General features: G+C 39.2%; 1 protein-coding gene across 6 annotated transcripts in view; it reads left to right on the forward strand.

Moving 5' to 3' along the window:
- The window catches only part of zfhx3b (zinc finger homeobox 3b), a 313,149-nt gene that overhangs the window by 126,878 nt on the left and 166,128 nt on the right, over window positions 1-20,143 (forward strand). For all 6 annotated transcript variants that reach the window (XM_077619318.1, XM_077619339.1, XM_077619324.1 and 3 more), the window contains one exon: window positions 2,998-3,038. The gene's annotated coding sequence lies outside the window, so the exon portion shown is untranslated. The remainder of the gene's footprint in view (window positions 1-2,997; window positions 3,039-20,143) is intronic.

Here is a 20,143-nt window from a genome sequence, read left to right on the forward strand (position 1 = left end):
ATGTTGCTGCCGTACGAGGTGGCACTCCCCTCCCAGGCCCCCCTCCCCCCTCTCTCATGGCCGCCATTGACACACTGTGCGCCTGCTTGTAAACAAACACTCAGCACCGGGCTGGCACTGCACGAGAAAGCACTTTGGCAAAGGCCCAGCTCTGGAGTGTGCAGCTGGTTGCAACACATGCCAGGTCACCGAGCCCAGCCTGCTTATCCTAATTAACCTCATCAGTTTCTTTCAAATGAAAGCTTTGCCAACTGGCAGCATTCAATTAAACACTCAATAGCAATGTAAATGGAACACAAAGAGGGGCGTGCTTATTTAAATCTATTAGTAGAGGGGCACTTATGCAAATGAATTGGGTGCATATGTGATTGTTACTCAAAGTGGCTTTTAACTGCATTGATCATTTAGGGTTGATATAAAAGGTCGGCAGTACCTTTTTCAAAACCAGGTTTTGGGGGTTTTGAAAGACCAAACTTTTTGAACTATTGCTATGACCTTTACAATTGAACTCAATTCAATGTTTTATGTTTGTAGTACCATGACCCTAGTGAGGATAAGCTCTACTATAACTGATTTTACTTATTGCAATTTTCATTGTAATTTCATGTATTGCATTCAAAATACCATGCTTAATTCACTGACAGCACTCCCAGGTCAAATTGGGTGGACATCTACGTATTACTTTCAATGTCAGTCAATAAATATATAATTAAGTGTTGCAATGATTTAGCTCGGTATAAATTTGTTACATTTCAAAAAATGTTTAAATTCTCTGTTGTGTAGAGGAAATCAATCTAACATGTTTCAACTGTTTTAAAATGCAGATAATCTAAATGCAATTTAAAACTAGGGAGTAACATTGCCTCAAGGACAATTGTGCATTTGTAATGAAGTCTGGGATATACTTTGCAATATGTTGATGTCTGTACCTTTCACTACTCATGTAGTGCCTGCAGAGTGCTCATCACCCTTGCCTCTGTATACGGCTTCAAAAGCTACAAAAAGACTCACAGATATGGAGCAGAATGTGAATGTTCATGGGTGTGCCTGGAAGACCCTCCCTAGCCGGTATAGAAAAACACTTACTGTTAATGTAAATAGCAAGGCGGCATAAATCAGGCGCCCATGCGCAACCCGGGAGAGTATCGTGTAATAGTTATTGCAAAATGAAGTGGCATTGGGATCAATATCCCACTATATCTCACTCTGGCGTAATGGCACCGAGGGAAGCTGGAGGCCAAGGGAGTCCGGTCCCTCCACCGCAACACGGCCCTATAAATCTGCAGGACCCGCAACCTGCTTATTAAAGTGCATACACAATCAGCAGCAGCCATCCCAAAATACAAGCTTACTTACTGACCTGGAGTCAAGGGAATGAATGGCTTTACCTTGTCTTTGAGCAGAAGGTTAAAGACTGATTGACGTTTTAGCATCCTTTTTGCTCATCACCTCATCCCAGGTGAGACAAAGTGTCGATTTTACTCCGGTATTAGCAGGGTATCCATCATTTGATTGGATGTTAGTGGCAGTCCAAGTGGATAGTGGGGATTACACATTTTCTTTTAGTTATTTAAATGCCATCACTTTACAGATTTTTTTAAACATCATTATTGCATGAATTTGCTTTATAATTTATCACTTTAGATTTTTTATATATTGCCTGTCATTGACAATCATATGTTAATTAATTTTAACTATGAGGCCTGTCTTAGAATGTTTTAATGCTACTGACATGGTTTGACGACCAATCCAGTTTGACTTGGAGCACGGATTGGACGGATAGCCCTGCAAATGGCAACCAATAATAAAATGAGTACCCTTCAGAGAGGTCAAGAGCCCAGGTTTGAGATACTAGCGCTCTATGGTGGCAGTGAGTTCAACTCACTGTGCGATATTCTACTCAATGTGTTTCCCTGATTAGCCACCAAAGTTAAACTCTAATATATTGCTCGCTGAAGGAGTCTGGAATGTCGTCTGTAATTATTTCTTCACAAATGAAAGAAGAAAGGAAATCATTTTCAAGGTCATGTTTCTTAGGTTTGGAGCGCCATCTCAAAAAGGGTGATTAAGTTTTAATACACTACCGTATCTGCAATGGATCCATCAGAATGTCTTTGAGTTCCATCTTTAAAAACTAGCATTGAATCCTAGATAGTAGATGGTGGATTTCAAAGGTCTACACAACCATCTTCAAATGCCAAATTTATGTCACCAAGACAAAACATTTCCAAGATTTTTTCACCATTAATGGAACCTTTAATCTGTACAACTCAATTGAAAAAAATAATAATGACATGTTTTTGAGCAGGATGTAATATTGCTTGTTTAGTTATGATCAAAGCAAATTTCCAGGTAATAGAGGGTGTCCAAAAAAGTATTTTCCTTTTTATTTTTTATTTCCCCTCCCGAAAAGATTTCATTTTCTTTACGGAGTTGTGCAGGTTGTAGGTCACATTAATGGGGTGGAGGTCTTTTTATACGACACAAACTCTGGCATTTGGAAAGGGGTGTCTCGACTTTTTATAACCACTATATATATGGGAAATGAGATTTAGAGTGAAATAAGAGTCTAGAAAGTAGTACTTTTTGATTATACTTTTCTTGTTGCTTTTCCGAATTTTGAGTCATTACTTTCTCTTTCCGCCAATCGGGTTGCAATATAACTTTACAACAAACGGCATACACCCAGATTGAACGGCATATTTTATAATAATAATATTAGTGATAATAATACTAATACTAATGGAATGAATCCCTTTCCTGCATTTAGATTTTATCCATCCTTTGCCCACACAAGATAGTTTTGCAAGTTCCGCTTTGGGGCAGATATTTTTGCCCTATCAAATGGATTTTTGCATGAGGTTAGGAAATGGAATGTTAGACAAGTACAATGACCAGTATGGCCTGTGGTTCACTGCTTTTTTTCTTGCTTATAATCTAGAATGTACAATTTAAGGACCCTGGTCAATAATGATATATTTATGTTATGTTTTGCAGGCGTAGGACTGTGAGGGAAGTGCACCTCTCCTCCACAGTTGGTAAGTACATCCTTTAGATTTTTTTGTCCAAAGTTTACATGTCTAATTTCTCCTGGAAGAAAAGTTAGAGAAATACAGTTGAATGAATATACTGTTTCAGATTTAGACCAGAGTAAGTGATAGTTTTCCTACTCTCCTCTTCGCAACTTTCAAAATTACAATGGCAATATTATTTTAATAACTTTTTTGGAGTGAATCTAGTCTCCATTCTGAATCATTCATTTTAAAGGACACCTTATTAAAGTTAGATTTGATTCCAACACCCCCTTACAGACAGCAACACATTACCAAACTAACAGCTAGTATGTGTAGTTACTTGAGCAGTTACCTTCAAACTATTAAAAAAAGCAAAAATGTCCATAAAGGCCATGAAGCTTTCAACATTTCTTGCTAGCCTTGATTTATTTAAGTAAATACAATTTGGCCACTATCTCAAAGCGTGTAGTACTGCATTCATAAGCTCACATTTTGATTATGGTGAATGTCTTAAAAAATGAGAATTTAGGAGTATTTGCTTCTATCAGTTTTCTCAAAGTTTATCAAGGGTCTGCTTACAAAAGAAGCTCAAGCACAATTTTACAATGCAAACCGTGAAGTCTAAGTCTCTAAAGTGGGGGTTTATTCATATTTTTTATATAAAGAAATGCTAGAATGTGATGCCTTGATTTGAATTTGAAAATTGTTTGTCTTGCTATTCTCAAACTGATGAACTACTATGTCAGCAAATCCCATTTGACTATGTGGTTGAGCTGGGAATATGTATGTTTAATTGGTTTAACAGTCTAGTGACGGTACCCGATCATTGATGGCTTGAAAGAAATGTGATGGACCAAAAATGGGCATTTGTCTTTACAAAAAGTTATGTTTTCAAACCAACTGGCAAGTAAATATTTCAATTTATTTAACTAGCGTATTAAGATCTGCTGTGGTTCTATTTTGTACTGATGCAGTCCTAAAGTGAAGCATCCTGAGACGTCTTGAAAATATTTTGCCCCTTGATGCTTCTGAATAATGTGAATGCAAATTTCTGTTGTGCTGAAAAATTAGGCAAGATAATGTGAGTTCCACTTCTTATTTAATTCAAAACAAATAAGAAGAAAAAAACTGGAGACGACTCATTTAAATGTAATTGGGCATTGTGTGTTAAACATGGCCTATTTCATATTGACACTAAATCCACTCTAAGTAGCTTTTTGTGTCCTTTACTAGGACAGTTTACCCATCAGCTGAAGAAAGCAAAAACTATGAGACACATGAAACTTGGTCAGGCTGTGTAACATGAGTCAAAAAAGACAGCATTAACATTTAACATAACACCGAGTATTTTCTGATGTGCATATCCGTGAAAAAAAAAACAACTCACTGTGGCCTGAATAAAATGTTTGAATGAGTTAAGAAAAATAGCTGAGAATGCTCCTCACAGCCAGAAATTATTCCCTTTATTGACACATTCACACATGAACCTTTGTTTCTTTGTCCTGAACATCTAACACAACCTGTTATTCTCAACGGCAGCTGATATATGTAAACAGTATGTAAATGACATGTAGAAGAGGACAGCCAGACTGACCTGTAGCCTCAGTGTCGATTTGTGACCGGCGGCTGACCCGTCATCCTCTTCTAAATGACTTGACAATAGAGCAATGTATTGATCTGGTCAGACTTCGGGCGAAAGGGTCAAGACTGTGACATGCAGTCTACATCTGCGTTATGTCTGCAGGTGAAATGTAGCACGAGCAGCCTTGCTATTTCATTTTTACAATATAGGGGGATTCTCTTTCCAACCGCTAGTTCTCTATATTGTATACTGGCACTTCCCTAGTAGCCCCCGCCCCCTCTTTCTGCTTCTTTTGGAGTGACCAGTGAAAGAGCAACATCTGGAAGGAGCAGCAGTTTTCCCTGGATGTGTTGTTTTTTTGGGGGGGAAGATCGTAGCCCCTGATAATCCGTCTCCCTCCTCATTAAAGGAGCTGAATAAACACAGGCCTCTTCCAGTTGTTCCTATGAATTTCCTCAGCGGGCGTCAGGAGACCAAAGCTGGGGCTACCGGATCAAAGCTGCCGGCAGCCCCGAGTCGCACCCGGAGTGAGATTGTGTTCCGGGGTTGGGCCCATTACCTTTCTCCCCGAGAGTCTCGGAGGCCACTAGGTCACGCTGGCAGTCAGCTCACTGGGCTGAGATCAGCGGAGGAGGAGGAAGAAAGGGAAAGTAAAGCAGCAGGAAAGGAAACCAGAGCAAGTCAACGGAGATAAATATGATTAGGGGAAAGGGAAGATCGGCGTACTGGATGCTAGGACAACGGTTTTGTTTTACGCAGCAATTACATCAATGTTTTTATTATTAATAATGTAGGGTCATTTATAGATTTGTAGCAAGGGAAACTCACATTAGTGAAGCAGCCATTCAACCAAACTAGTCGTCTAACAAACATGCTGGGTGATGAATCGCTGACTCCTGTAAGGATTAATAGAATCCCTGCTGTCTTTATGGGGCCTTGTTTTGACCCATGGTTGAAAATAGGTGCTGTTAAATTTACCAGTATTGGTTGTTTGTATTTTAAAATTAATAAACCAAAAATCTTCACTTGTTTTTTTTTTGTACGGCAAAATAGGGGGCACCAAAGCTCACAGACACAAGACTGGGAAATCCCCTCCAAGCAGGCTAATTCCACTGAGATAAAAATAGTTTGTGAAGTTTACCATCGTCGTTGATTTATTTAACTGTGTGTGTTTTGTTGTTAGTCACCAGTGTGTGTGGTTGTTATTGAGTTACTCAAAATATTTAAAAATGTGTTTCATATCAAGTTCATAATTCACTTTGCATCCTTGTTTAGATACAGATTCAAAATGATTTTTTGAAAGAAAGGTAAACACATGATATTATCTGAACCAAGTGATATTTGTATCTTGACAAAACTACTCAACTCAACCATCCACACTTGCTAAAAATAATTCTGTAGGCGTTCGGCAACATTAGAAGAGAAAATGGTTCAGACACAGAGGCTCCTCGGACTCACAAATATGAAACGGTCAATGTAATGAACTTATTTGCCTTGCTGTACGATAGATAGGGATGTGCTTGGAAATGACCGTCGTGTTTGCGGGATTGTAAATGTCCAAAGAGCGTGAGTGCGTGCGTGTGCGTATAAATGGCCCTGTTGTCGTCATCAGGCTCCCATCAGCCCCTCCATTAGTTACTGAGCTGCGGGTCTGTGCTGTAGCCCACCTGCTCTGAATACAGATTAGGAGAAGAGCATATGAGTTGCAAACACAATGAAGACAAACACACACTCAGAACTGATAAAATTAATATATGATTTACCTTGCCATGCAGTGACTTCATTTATTACGCCCTCCTAAAAAGAATAATTGCTTTGTGTACAGCTAAGTGATTGAGATGTTGCATCAGAGGCACAAAATAATGATTCGATTGAAAACATTTCCTCCGGCTGTGAAAAGCACACAGACGTGCAAGCACTTCATCTGGCGGCTGGCGGCACATCATAGCTTACGCGCTCTGAAATAACGACACACTGCACGGTACACACACGCTGGCGGCCCCGCACAAAAGCAAACACGGTCGCCTACTCGGCCCGTCCTTCCTGAGCCTTGGACCCGCGCGCTCGTGACGAGAAATCTGCAGGCAGTCATTACGGCGAGTCGAGCAAACACTCGGTCGCCGCTCTCGCTCACAATGTTTTTGCACGTTCTACTCTTGTGTTGATGCATGCGTACACTGACAAGCATACAGACACAAGGATCAAATGTCTACATATAATAGACCGGTGGCTGTGTATAAGACCATGAATGGCGCTGATAGAACATCTGATTGTTGTTCATTTTTCTACCGCTAGACCACGACGCAGCGCGTACCGTGACATGCCAGCACCGCATCTTGATACTTTGGGTTCCCCTCTGTATTTCACCTTGTCTATTACTGTCTTTTCAAGAAATATTTGAGTTGCCAAAAGAATAGAAGAAATATGACCAATCATCTCAGAGCTCCCATAGCGCTTGGAAAGTGTGAAAATTGCCTTTTCAAGGTGAAACTGTCATTCTTTCCTTCAAAATAAATTGCTTTCAAAGTGATAAAATATTTTGGGTTGAAAAAAAAAAGTTTTAAATGCTAATTATTTCAACTAAATAATACATACCACAACTACAAAACATAATGCAACATATTCAAACTAGATGTCCTTGAAAATAATGTTTTTGTATGTACGTGTTTACCTAAACTTGGCAGCAATAATTCGCTGCTAGGCTCTCTTAATCAAAATGAATTGGACGTCTAGTCCTGTCAATGACAGCCAATGAGTGCCCTTTCAAGGGTTAATGGCAAAGGTTTCACTATAACTTCAATGTCCCTCTCTGACAGTGCAATGGGGCCCATGGGAGACCTTTCTTGGGCCCCCCCTCCTCAAAACATTATTTCGCCTTTTAAGTCACCTAGCTTCTATTTCCTCCAATAAAAACTAATAAGCTTTCGGAAATCACGGCTGTGCTAGTACTGGAGCCAAAGCCCAGCCTGTGATTGCGGTCCACAAGGCCCCTTTTAGTTTATTTATTCTCCCCACCCACCACCACCACCACCACCACACTGTTTTGGACCCCCCAACGCCAACACCCTTAGTCCTCTTGGCCCTATGTGCTTTAGGGCTGATTGCCTGTGGCGCATGCCCCATACTCGGTAATCAGACAGGAGATGGAGAGGGGGCAAAACAGCAACTCAAGGACCTATAATTGGGAGGGATTTGGAGGGCAGTTGGACTTTACATTTGGTGCCGTAAACATTAGCGGTTTTGTTTTGGCCTGCAAAAGAGGAAGGGCCAAATAAGTTGGCAAATGCCTCTATTAAAATCAAGCCATGCATCATAATGCATAATGAGTCATCTTTATGTTCTACCAACAATATAAAATCAACAAAAGTGGCTCACATTGTGAGAGAAAAGACATACTATTAGTATGAGTACAGACCACATCGAGAATCTAATCACTGCAAGCGATTTACTGTATAGTTTGTGCTGTATACTTAGAAAGGATCTTTCACACAGGTATTTGTGTCATTGAATTTTCAATGATCTCTACTTGAGCCCAATATTGTGTCATTTTCTGCATTCTGTAAACTTCTATAGTGTATTGTTAGCCACTGAACAAAAAGGGAAAACATCTGTAACCTTCAAATCTTTAGAAGGGTCACATGTGTGAAAAATTACGTTTTTATTCACACATACCAATCTATAAATCTAAATACATCTGCAGTGTTATCCTTTTTACTCCTACATTTCTGTATAGGATCAACCCACCCAAAAAATCCAATCAAATATACTAAATATTTTCAATATCTTGAAGCGGTATGGAGCTAAGTCGCTACCACAATCACACGTTATAGTATAAATAAAGAACAAACCTAATCGTGTCAATTCTGTATTATGTACCTCTGAACGAGTTGGCTGGAACTGTAAACGCTGTTTAGTGCTTTAGATTTGTTTTGTTGGCACTGGCTATAGCCTACAGTAGCATTTTGTGCTTTTGTTTGCAATGAAACTGTTAACACAGATGACGTTGTCTTATAACAATTCATAATCTTGTAATTGTATTACTTTTTTCTCGTAATGTTACTTCAAAATCCTAATTTTATAGGCCTCAAAACCTCCTTCTTTTCCTCCCACTTATCAGTAGTAACGTTACGGTCAATTTTAATGAATTTTAATTGTTTTATACAATATATTATGACATAAATTTCAATTTAAACGTTGAAATCTGATTTATGCAAATATTTGGGTTACGTCGCCAGCATTGGAATGGAACTAGTTTGCCACTCAAATACTCCTTGTACTTACAGAGATTTTTTATCTTAACTAGTACATTTGATCATTATCTGTTATGCTGAACATATTCTGAGTCATTGACAGCAGAAAAATCTTGTACAATTACATAATCCACAATCAGTGATTTGGCCCTTTGGTAACCTTCAACACCACATTGAAATGTCTGCCATGTTTAATTTATTTCTCGTGTTACATATAAAAAGGGAGACCCGTTCAGGACAATTTTATCATTAAAATCACGATGAAGAAAAAAAAAAAGGCGCTGATGATTCATTAAACCCTTTTTTGTTTTCTATCTGTGCATTGCTGTTTTCATGCTTCAGAGGATAACTGTAATGTTTGTGTGCACCCTTTCTTAATTGTATTAAGAGGATGACGCACTTTCTTACTCTGTTTAAGCTCACTTTAATTGCCTGTGAATGGTGCACTGGGGAAGCGGGGACCGAAGGCACAATGTGGACACGCAATTAGCTATCTTTCCTAAGCTGCTTTTGGGGGAGCTGTGGAAATGGGAGCGAGGGCTCCAATTCACGGAGGAATTTGACACACGAGGCAACAAATGCTATTTTGTGCTGGCATCTTGATGGACTGACATTTTATTCATTAAAGAGTCATACATTGGAGGCTAAGGCACGACAGAGAGAAGTGGTCAAAGGAGCTAGTGTCTGTGATGAAAAGCCGTAGACACCACTGAGATAGAGGTGAGGCGCAAATAAGAAATGAAGACAGAGGCAGCGGGCTAAGAGTGATTGAGGGAGATCACAGCCGAGACGCATGTGCGAGCGAGCCCTGGCAAAATGTCACTTTAGTTGTGAACGAGTGGCGCGCCGATGACAATATGTCTCCCGGAACCATCCGGCATGTGCGGGATCTGGGAATTGCACCCATTTTACATATTTCACCTAAAGTGACATATCAAGTGGAACACATGGGGACGCTGCCAGCAGTTGGAAAAATAACACCGCCGCTCCTTCATTTGGTCCCGTCGTAAAAATGGACCGTTTTATCGGTTTTCGACATGAACCTTTTTACATTCCTTGCCTAATCATAATGACGGGTCTGCAGTCCATAAACCCCTTCCACTTTCTAAATATTAATTTTTTTACGATTAGATTTTTAGACGCGTCTCGTGTGCATTGACGATGATCACGCACGTAAGTAGCTCTTAAAAGATGCTATTAGTTTATGATCCTCTCTTCAGATTGGAAGAGGCTGCGCAGGCATGTTTCATGTATATACATTTACAAGCGTAACTCCTTAAGTATCTGACGTCATGCATTAGCCTAATGGCATTGTTGCGTATGGCTTTTAATAGCGCACAATGCAAAAGGTAGAGCCCACTGAGCTACCAGTGCAGCACTTGCCCCTCCTTTTCTGCGTCGCTCTCTTCATTTTTCTTTGCTTGCCTCCTTTTTTTCCCCGTTTTCCTCCTGAACCCCCTCAAACACGCCTTCCCCCATCTTGGACCACCTCTCCGTGGTTTCTCTTTTTCACCCCCTCTCTCCTTCTCTCATCCCAACTCAATACCCCCATCCCACCCTCTCTTCTTTATTTTTTTCATTTAATAGTGGACCTAGGAGTGGTTGCCATGTCGACCAGCCAGCATATTACTATGGCAACCGGTCTGCGCGAGACAAGGCTGCTGATTAGGGAGAGATGTCTAGTGTAGCCTGGCCAGTGGAGGGAGGGGGCGAAAAATGGGATGGAGGGGTATTGTTGGGGTGCGGGAGGGTTTCCAATATTATAAAGCTGCACATTGTGTTTGCTGTACTGTATATAAATGTGGATTGTACATGCTTGCATCAACAAAGCCTGGTCACTTTTGATAACCACAACTGCACATATATCAACTCTATATACATTATGTAAATATTATGCTTGTTACTAGTATATATATTTTTTAAAGATGCAAAATTAATTAATTATTATTATTAGTTACTAAATTACTGTTATCAGTCATTTCATCAATTACTAAGACCCCATTCTGCCAAAAATGGGAACTGGTGTTGGCTCACATAAATCCATTCCAGTCAGGAACTAAATATTACAGCAGTTATTACTAGTGTCTTGATGACTGTATTATACTACTAAATTGTATAAATATAAGTCACTGTGAGTTAATCCTGAATTCTCAATTCTTTATATTTACTTTGACTTCTTATCAGCGTTGTAAATCACCAACTAAACAATATTTGCCAATATTGCAAATTGTGCCACGACTGGATTCAATTTAAGGGATTTATATATATATATATATATATATATATATATATATATATATATATATATATATATATATATATATATATATATATATGACACATCTAAAAGTTGATTATGATGATCGATATTTTGATTTACTTGTTACACCCTTAGTTAACTATTTTTCTTTTCTTTTTAAGTGTGTGGCTGTAATAGATTATAACTCAAAATGTGTGGCAGATATGTTGATCCTCTGAGTGTCGATTGCCGCCAATGAGTTAAAAATATTTCTCTCTTGAAATATGATTTCACTTACAAACATAAACAAACAAAATTTGTACCGTATTCACAACCTATTACGCTATTACATAACTGCATTATAGTATTTTGATCCTCACATTGTGAATTTAGGGGGATAGATGACGAGGAGTACTCCTTTTACGTGCAGTAAGTTCTGGGTTGGTGGTACTTTTGCTACAATAGAATAGATCATCTGTCTGTAGCTCAATGATATCCGAGGGACTGAGTCTCCTTTTTTAACATCACCCTACTACAAAAGCACTGATGAACATTGCACAGAGGATGCCACAGGCCTCCCAGATCCATCATAGAAACTAATTACAAAGATCAAATTAAAGGGGGGTGAAAGGAGGTGATTGGAGTGGGGGTCACCCTTCACCGTTGCCCGAGTATAACCGTCATCTCACTGAAGATAGTAATTATAGCTTATTTATTATTCATTCTTGTGCTAAATAAGAGTTTGATGGTTCAGTAACAATAATAAGCACAGAAAAAAAGGCTGGACAAACTGCAGACTTACTAATTGCAACGCTATGATGATAAAACGTCTGGAAAAGTGTTGTTATTTACTTATTCATAACATCCAACATAACCCCATCACAATGCACACAGCAAATGAGGTTTTCTTCGTGAGAGCTCCCTGGTGGACAGAATCCTCAGCAAAACCCGGATGCCATCCCTACTTTATCAAGTACAGTTTTTTTTATCCCTTGCCTCAAGCACCAGGCAGGCATTTAATGGACTGCTGTTTTTTATTTTGACAGGAGCTCAAACTAAAACATAATATCATATCGTCAAGCGATTAGTCAGTGAAATACAAAACTTTTTATCAAGTAAAAATATTCTAAAAATTGTCCCTTGATAATTAATCGTCTTTTTTTTTTAAAAACAGTTCCCCTTATTGCCACACAGCTTTCAAGGCCCACATACTGCCATGTTCTGTCCCAGTTGACTAAAAACCTACCAATAGTTTGTTTCTATCTTTTTCCATACTTGGTTATAGAGCTGTTGACTTGTTACGACGATGCAACCAGTGTCTTTGATGCACATGCGTTTAGCTCGTCATCCATGTGGAGGCACATTTGTACCAGTCATGAGTCGAGTGCGCTAACCGCTGAGCTATACTACCAAGCTGGCAGCTGGGTACCAGCTGGGAGCTCAGGATTTGGCAGGTGGGGATGCACTTGAGCAGGGGTGTCAAACCGATTCCGCCGAGGGCCGCAGTGGGTCCTGGTCTTTGTTCCAACCGATCCAGTGCCGACATTTTATCAAATCAGGTGTCTTCTAAAATAAGTGGCACCTGACTTTAATTAACTGATTACACTTGCAAAAGGTATCCTCTTGTTGAGTTGGAATAAAAACCTGCACCCACTGCGGCCCTTTGAGGACCGGTTTGACACCCCTGCACTAGAGGCCTCGTCCTGGCCCACTACACCACACCACACCACACCAAGGCAACAGGTTAACCACTGGATGAGGGCTGGTGACTAACAAAAGCTACATGGAGCGCAAGTCATGGTCTTTTCGGTTAGCACCTGGGACCTATAAAAAGTAGTGGATAGTGAAGAAGAATGAGATGTAAACCAACCTTTTTTCATCCATGTCTTGTCAATTTTTACGTTACATCTATTTGTGCTCTAATCTCGTCGCTCTTTTTTTTTTAAATATCCTTATCATCTGGAATAGGATCAGACCATGTTTCTGGACTGATACTATATCCAGACATTTTTAAACATGCGCAGAATTCACATTCTGCTTCCTCCTACAATAAACGTTTTGCGTTGGTGGGGATCTGTGCTTTAATCAGTGACATTCATTACAGCATTGCCAAAACAATCTAATGATTTCTTAAGACTTTTGCTCACTCCTGTATCTTGGGAAATATTAGCAGCTGATAAATTACACTGCAACAGTAATGACAACAACAAACATGCTGCAAAATGACGGAAAAACTGCCAGGAAGACCGCCAATGGAACATGAGTGATGCTTCAATTTAAGTTTAATCTCGCAAAGTGTGAACTATTCTTTAACAATGGTTAATCTTATTGTCCCGTGGGTGGGTATGTAATGACAGTCACCATGACAACGCATTTTAACAGCACTTCTGGGGAAGTGATGCATGATGTCCAAAATGTTGTATCTATTCACTGTAACTGACAGAAATTCAAATTGATATTGACACATGAAGAAAAGTAGCACGTCGGCCTCATTGCGGGAGACCTGGGTTCAAATCCAGGTTGGTCCACTTGTCTGGAGTTTGCATGTTCTCCCCGGGCCTGTGTGGGTTTTCTCCAGGTACTCTGGTTTCCTCCCACATTCCAAAGACATGCATGGTAGGCTGATTGGACACTCTAAATTGCCCCTAGCGTGAATGGTTGTTTGACTCCTTGTGCCCTGCAATTGGCTGGCCACCAATTCAGGGTGTCCCCGGCCTCTGGCCCAAACTCAGCTGGGATAGGCTCCGGCACCCCCCGTGACTTTAGTGTGGATAAAGCGGTCCTGAAAAGGAGATGAGATAAGACATGAAGAAAAGTTCAACCAAATTCTACAGGTTATAGGTCATATCAATACTAAAGCATGTTTTGAAATAATTTAACTTAGTGTTGAAGAGGGGTGTGTAAACATTTTCTCTCCACTGCATGTGAATATAGCGATCATCAGCCAGGCTCCTCTACACCTCGCTTCCCCCTAAACTGAACTCTTAAGGCCCCTCATTATAAGACTGCCAAATCTTGGCCTCATTGGCTGTGGTGGAGGTGAAGAATATCACATCATCATAAAGTGGAGATGGCATTATACTCGTCACAAATTATGGATGATTTTTAGTGTGTGTGGTGGCAGCCTGGCAGGCAAGTGCTACACTTAAGTTACTCTCAGGATTCGCAATACCTCTTCAGCCTTCAAATGTATGAACATTGAAAGTAAGTGTCTTGCAGTAAAATGCAAAAAGATGCATTGTTTAGGGGAACAAAATAAAGTGCGTTACCAAGACAACACAGCCAGGACGGTCCTTGGTCTATGTTCTTTATGAAAACTTCTTTATGAAATCAATCAATTTACTTGCGGGCTAATAAAAAAATGAACAATTTTAATACTTTTTAACATTAAATTTACTCTAAAGCGTTTACAATGTGTTTTTATTTCCCCCCTTTACAAAGTCCATAGAATCTTTAAAGTTAGATTGCATACATCTTAACCTTGACTTGGTCAATATGATTTCCGATAAATTATTACTTTATAAAAATTGGTATTTACGATTCAGTGAAATGACTATTTTAAAACAATGTACATTTAAAATACGGTAAGTACATTTTTTTAAATCTTTACATCCTACATATAACAGACATTAGCAGGTATTATGAAAATTCTATTAATTTGTTGAAAAGGATCAAATTATTTGTAGAATTTCTATTCATTACAGTTCGGAAAGACCCATGATATAAATTTCCTCTCCAAAACAAGTGCAGCTGTAACACTTAAAGTATACTAACTGTTTATCTAGTTGTTTTGTCTGTGTGTTTCTTCGATACATGGATCTGTGAACAAAGGTGTCCCATCTCATTGCTGTACAATGTTTTGTTCCTATCGTGTCTTTGTCCTTGAATCTCAAAGGATCCTTGCTAATATACTTATATTAGGCCAATCAAGCAGCTGCAGACAGTCTAATTGAATAGTCAATACCTGAAAGAATAGTAAGCAATGTTTAGAGATGTCCATATTTGGGCGAATGGCGGTTTCTTTCTACCCCTCTGTTATCCAATATTTCATCTTGCACATTTGTAATAATTATTATAACGTTGGCAATGCATACATTTGTCCATTAAAGTTGTATCCTTGTAGCCAGTGTTTTTGCAGGGCAGAGGCTTTGTGCCCCTCTTCTGTTTTTCCACATTTGAATTCTATCACTTCTATTTTTATATCAAGCTAAGTCAGACATGGTGGAAAAGGAGGTTAAAACATGTAACAGCTAAAATAGGACATGACAGACATGGCTATTGATTTTATTGATTGATTCCACTTGGATGATTCGCAGTTTTGGTCTAAGCTCATAAAGACTCATGGAATTTGTCAGTAAACCTCCCTGGATAACTGTATTGTGGTATGGAAATGGCAAATAGATGTCTAGCCCAGACAACAGCACTTGCATGTTTTTGTGGGTTTGGTGTGAATAGTAAGCTGCATTTTTTTCTTTCAGAAATTAGAAAATATATTCTCTCCATAGATGAATCAGTGGAACAAACTAAAGTGCATTACAACATACATCGTTAGGACTTGTGTGTATAGTAAATATAGTCTACGCTTGAAATAGTGCTGGTATGCACACAGATGAAGCAAAATTAGTCTTACTAATAATTACTATCATTTGGAGATTATACTATAATATATAATAACTATTTTTTTATCATATTTTAACCGTACAACCAATTCATTTAAGGAAGAGGCTGCCAGCGATCAAATAATTGCCGTCGATGGCTGTCGAGATAAAAATCATAAGCAGAAACGTACATTCAAATATTCAACTGAATATGAGATTTGTCTCCCAACAATTTGACATATAAGTCACCGATAAGCCAAAAGGGAGGAATCTACCACTTTGGTCTTAGCGGAAGCCTGCACTTCTCTCAGTGCTTTTGTTCTAAATGCAAATGCTCCACTTCAGTGGACACTCTCGGCCATTTTTACGGGATAACAACCAAACCACAGACAAACGCATCGCCCCACTGCCCTCCCAACACATCCACACTAGCATGTGCGCACTGACCAGATCACACCCCCTCGGGGTTGTGGGCCAGCGTTTGAGCGATGTCTCCCTAGGGGGCTGATATTTTATAGTTTGTGTCCATCAGTGGCATAGCCCAGGGCGCCCGGGTTGACAGTAAGTGCTCTCAACACCGGCGACACTGATTCATCTGCGCTATGACACAGATGAGAGAGAGTGGGGGAGGGCAGACAGGACGGGGTGCATGCAAGTATTCTGTTTACTATCAGGACATTGTGAACTGAACTCCATTGTCAGGTTCATGGGTGACAATGAGAAAAAAGCCTCCGATCTAACATGGCGTTTCAGTTTATCCCCATTGGCGCTAGTGCAACAATTTGACATGTACATATAAAGTTACCTGTGAACCCCATCGTTCTGCATGTGCATGCTTAGGCAGGCAATCAATGGGCCACCTTTTTCTGACAACTCTATTATTATTATTATTTATTTATTTTCAGGTATAAAGCCAGTGTTCATTTTTTTCTAGTCAGCAGAAGGTAATTTTCTGTATTGTCATTCACTAGTAAAAATTGGTGGCGAGCTGCCGCTGCAGCTTTTGCTTCGTACAGGAGCGTCACCCACAATCTGAAAAAAAAAATCAAATAAAATAAGGCAGCACCCCAACCCCCATCCAATCTCCAACCAACCGCGCCCCACACCCCAGCTCCTTCTCTCCACACCGAACCCAACATAGCTAAAGCTGAGATGGGCTGCTAAATTAGATAAGCAGGGCTGTAGCACAGCGCCCCTGATTAATAAAAGATGCAGTGCTCCCAGGGGACGGCCCCTGGGAGGGCCCGGCCGAATCCAGCCTCAGACAATGGCGCCGGCTTTCGCACAGTGAACAGGAAATGGAGAAAATGAACCAATCATGGAAATATAACATTTAAAACAGTACTAGCCTGTGACCCTCCGTTACATTACACATGCGAAGTAATAGATAATAATGCATGCTAAAGGTGCAAATGGTGAACAAAAATGTTAATATATTCCCTTATTTTAGAAGCGTGTCGGGAAGAACTATTGAGTCGCTGCTTGGCTTATCTGTTGGCCATTTCAAATTCATGGTCATCTGATTTCTATTCCAGAATATTAACATTCCCATTTTATATTTACCAAATCATATTAGTAATCAAGGTAGAGGTTTTAGCAATAAATACTCCCCTTTTAACGCATGCTATTTTCCAGGACAAGCAGCAATATATAACTCTAGCCTCATGATGAAATTAATGCTCAGGTTTGACAGAGAGATATGAACATATGAACACTGCAGTTATTAATATAGTTGTGGTTTGCAGTCGGGTAGAACTCCGTGCAATCATTTTGAAAGGTGCTTCTTCATATTTGCCTTATTTATTATTTCATTGGTTTATTTTCCATATTCATTAACATGAGGTGAGGGGGACAGTATGTTAGGAATGTGGTGTGATGAACTGCAGTTCTCCACCACTGTAAACTACAGCCACAATAATAAACAAACATGGTGTAGTATTATTACATACATATGCACATATGAATATATTTGTGTGTCAGAAACCACCTGATAGATTTACATGATTAGAATTAAATCATTCGGGGCCATTAATGATGATGATCAATTCATTTGAACAGGGAGGACTGGCAGCGATCAGTCAGTTCAAATGAATTGGACATGTGTCACTATAATTGGCAGCAAATTAGTTGACTCATTTAATAACAGTCCTACCAGTTAATATATATTTGACGTCGGTTACTGTCATTATGAGTGAATGAATGCAATCGATTTATTCTGGCTGGGGTTTTCTGCGCCGAGTACTGCATGTGTACTCATAGGTAGGTACAATGGACTAAGCCTAAAAAATTAATGAATAAATAAACGAGAGGGTAGATAATGAGACAAAGGAATGTCTCTTGAAAGCTAAAATGAGCCATTATGACAAGGTTTAAGTAGCACTTGGCTTCACTGCAACTATGGTAGGAGTCAAGGAAAGACCAATGTGTTAACAGTTTAATAATGTTGTTAGCAGACAAAGCCAAATGAATGAAGGAATCACCTATTGTCATGCTCACAATTCTCATCAACTTTTTCAGTGGAAACATCCCAATTATTGCTAACATTCTTACTGTACACAGAACAATTTTATCGACAAATGTTCCAATTTGTAGTCTCAAAATATTGTACTTTTTTGTGGGTGCTAAATTAAAAAAAATAGAAGCAATGATTTAGTGTAATTGTAAAATTGTTGTTGTTGTGATATGTATATCCTATATTTTTTATTAATTTAATTCATCAATGCACATATCAATTAATTTGCTATGCGGACGAATATTTAGATGAAATATTGTTTCTATTAAAAGAAAGTATTTATGAAAATCTATTAAACAAATGCACACCCGTTGTAGATCATAATGCTACAGCATTTTAATACTACAAGACATGTTAGAACAGTTCCAAAAATGGTTTCACTTACAACAGATGTTACTTTATCCCTCCATCTGCCCCATTCACATGTATTTCATCACGACTGTGTTAACTACCACAATATTATCCCTTTCATTACCCTTGTTTGGAGTGCCAACAGTGAGTCATTTACCAATGTAGACGAACAAAATGAATGTCATATAGTCATAACAATTTTGACCCGGCTGTCCAACAAATGGGTCTCTGTATAAGAGACACAGCAGTCGTGATTAATCAAGATGAATCTTTCTCGAAGTATGTGCATGGCTGCAATCATATGACTTGAGGAGTTTTTCTCCTTTGTACGCGGAGTGCCTTTGTAGCCACGGTGTATTATCTTGAAGTAATCCGCGCCTGCTTCCGCCTGCGAACAAAAGCAAAGAGCTTCTAATTTTCTGCCCGATAATGCTCCATATTGAGATGGAAAAAGGTCAAGGGTTAGCCTGTACGATTTTGATTGGTTTTGAGTGTCACATGTCCTTTTGCTTAGATAAAACAAACTGTGGCATTTCATTTATGATGCTGTTTCTATAGATTTTAGCGATTTTTGGCTATGCTTCAGTGAGGAAGTGCACAGTTGTGCCTTGATTACAGAGCATCTATCATTTGGCACTGGATGCAACACTGTTGCTGATAACATCTTGCATCAGCAATTTTTTTCCCTGCTTTTTCCTTTTCTCTGAGAACCCCGCCAACCTACAAAGATTGATGACTTTTTTGAATGCATATGTATAGGCTGGGCACATGCAGTTGAACCTGCATTTGACCTCCATCTGCTCACAGCTATTGTAACATTCACCACAGCAAAATTGATTTCTAGTTCAACTAGAGAGCGTAAAACAGCACACGCTAATGCTGCTTGAGTCTCAAGCCTATGTGAGACAATACTATAATAACTACAGAGCTGAGCTTAATTTTCAGTTCAAATGGCATTTTGCAGCTCCATCTGATGTTTGTGTGGGCCATAATGCAGGTTTACGGTTACAAATGAAGACTTTCACCTCTTAATTAAACGACATTAATATTATTTATTTAGCAATCAAGCAGAGGTATTGTAAAGCAAATTTTTTTTTTATTTTGTCTGTAAAATATACCTGGACAAGGCAACAAACGGTGTTAAGCCTCGTTATGAGAAATTTTTCAAAGTGCTGATTGTTACCACATGAGTTGAGTCACTGCTACAATACAGCACACATGTGCATGTGTGAAGGGTTTCCTCACGTGACAAGGCGATTTTGGATCATACCTCGAAACGCTTGCAGTTTTTAAAATATTTTTATATATCACTTGTATCTACATAAAGGCCCCATTCAAAACATGTTGAGCATTTATCACAGGTAAAACTGCATTTATGCACAAAACATGATCGTCTTAAAGAACAAATGACAAATGGTGCAGATTTCTCGACCTATGGCTTAATGTGAAAATCAGAAAACGACGACAGCCCAAAATAACAAAAGCAAATTGTACAGCAAATTGCCGAAAGCATCGGGGATAAAACCCGAGTTAATGCGACTCCAATCACAAAATCTCTATGTCTTAATAACGGATGCACTGGCATGTATAACGAATA

This window comes from Stigmatopora argus, chromosome 2 (genome assembly GCF_051989625.1).
Source record: "Stigmatopora argus isolate UIUO_Sarg chromosome 2, RoL_Sarg_1.0, whole genome shotgun sequence".
NCBI classification, from domain to species: Eukaryota; Metazoa; Chordata; class Actinopteri; order Syngnathiformes; family Syngnathidae; genus Stigmatopora; species Stigmatopora argus.